Source organism: Arachis ipaensis, chromosome B09 (genome assembly GCF_000816755.2).
Source record: "Arachis ipaensis cultivar K30076 chromosome B09, Araip1.1, whole genome shotgun sequence".
Classification (NCBI taxonomy): Eukaryota; Viridiplantae; Streptophyta; class Magnoliopsida; order Fabales; family Fabaceae; genus Arachis; species Arachis ipaensis.
In genome coordinates, this window is record NC_029793.2 from 7247856 (window position 1) to 7249780 (window position 1925).

Below are 1925 nucleotides of genomic sequence, written 5' to 3' on the forward strand. Positions count from 1 at the left end.
ATACATAGGATAACTATAAGATGTAGTAATAAGTAATTATTTTTCAGAATTTGATTTGTTAATTTATTAGTATTTAATTGAGGATTTTATAATTTTATTAGATTTTATCGGAGTAAATGAATTTAATAATAGATTTTTATGTAGTTAATTTGTACGTTTGTTGGGGTTTGTTTTCTGGATTTATTATGTTCTTATAGTAGGTTTGATTTTATTTTTAATTTTAAAATTTTAAATTTTAATGAATTATAAATTTTTTTAGGAATAATAGCCAACGAATTATATTTTAAATGGCATAATCTCTTAATATTTATTTAGAGGTCACAAGTTTAAATCTCATTCTTAACTTTAAAAAAAAATTCATAGTTTCTTAAAAAATGAGTTTATTTTTAGTAAAATATTATTCTAATGCATGTTACATATTTAACTGTCTAATTACACATCCAAATATTTTTTGTTTCAAGTTCAATTAAACATGTTCAAACTGTCAAACTCAATAAAAACTACTTTTATTACACTAGCGTGCTCAACAAAAACCAATTTTATTACATTAGCGTGTACGCACACGTGTTTTAATAATGCTTCTTTATCTTTTTCTTTGCATTCTTCCTTCTTTTTCGCTTTCCTCCTTCTTCGTCTTCACATTCTTTATTCTTCTTTCTGTTCTTCCTTCTTATTCGCATTCCTCCTCCTTATTCTTCTTCGCATGTTTTCTCTCAATCGTCATTCTTTTATTGTTGCTGTTGCTATTGCGTTTTTTCTTTTTCTCCTTTTAATTGAGGTTCATTTGGATCCAGAAATGAATTCGATGTGTCTCTGCTGATAATTGAGCTTTTTACTATTTGTTTAAAATTGAACTAATTTCGGTTCATTTGTGAATTAATTGAGGTTCACTTGATGTTGCTAATAAGTATTGACCAAATTTTTTATTTTTTAAGTAATTTCGATTCATTTCTTAGTTTAATTGAGGTTCATTTGTATTCAAAAATAAATTATGTGTTTTTGTTGATGATTGAGTCTTTTTTACTGCTTGTTCAAAACTGAACTAATTTCGGTTCATTTGTGTGTTAATTTAGATTCAGTTGATGCTGTTGTTAAGTTTTGACCAAGTTTTTTATTCCTTAAGTAATTTCGGTTCACTTATTAGTTTATTTGACGTTCATTTGGATAAAAAAATGAATTCGATGTGCTTTTGTTGATAATTGAGTTTTTTTTACTACTTGTTCAAATCTGAACTAATCGAATGAAATGGAGTGAAATCTAATGCCATTAAATAACGTAATAATGAATAATTTCATTCTTCTTTGCTAAAAATTTGGTCAATACTTATTATTAGCAGCAAGTGAATCTCGAATTCTCAATTAGCACATAAATAAATCGAAATTAGTTCAGTTTTGAACAAACAGTCAAAAAGACTCAATCATCAACAAAAACACATACAATTTATTTCTGACTTAAAAAATAAAAAATTTGGTCAATACTTATCATCAACATCAAGTAAACCTCAATTAATTCACAAATGAACTGAAATTAGTTCAATTTTTGAACAAACAGTAAAAAAGACTCAATTATCAATAAAAACACATCGAATTCATTTCTGGATCCAAATGAACCTCAATTAAAAGGAGAAAAAGAAAAAACGCAACAACTACAGCAGTAATAAAAGAATGACGATTGAGAGAAAATATGTGTAAATTTAAAGATAAAAACGTAAATTCCCCAAAGTTGAAAACGTTACGTGTATTTCCCATAGCTACATTTTTATATAAATCGAATGAGTTATATTCAATTTAAAGTGGTTTGTAGTAAATCAAATGAGGGTGAGTCGATTTACTAGAATTTCATGCAAATTCATATGTAAACGTGCTTTAAGGTAAATAATCAACTCACCCTCGTTCGATTTACAAATTCCTATATATATAGAATTA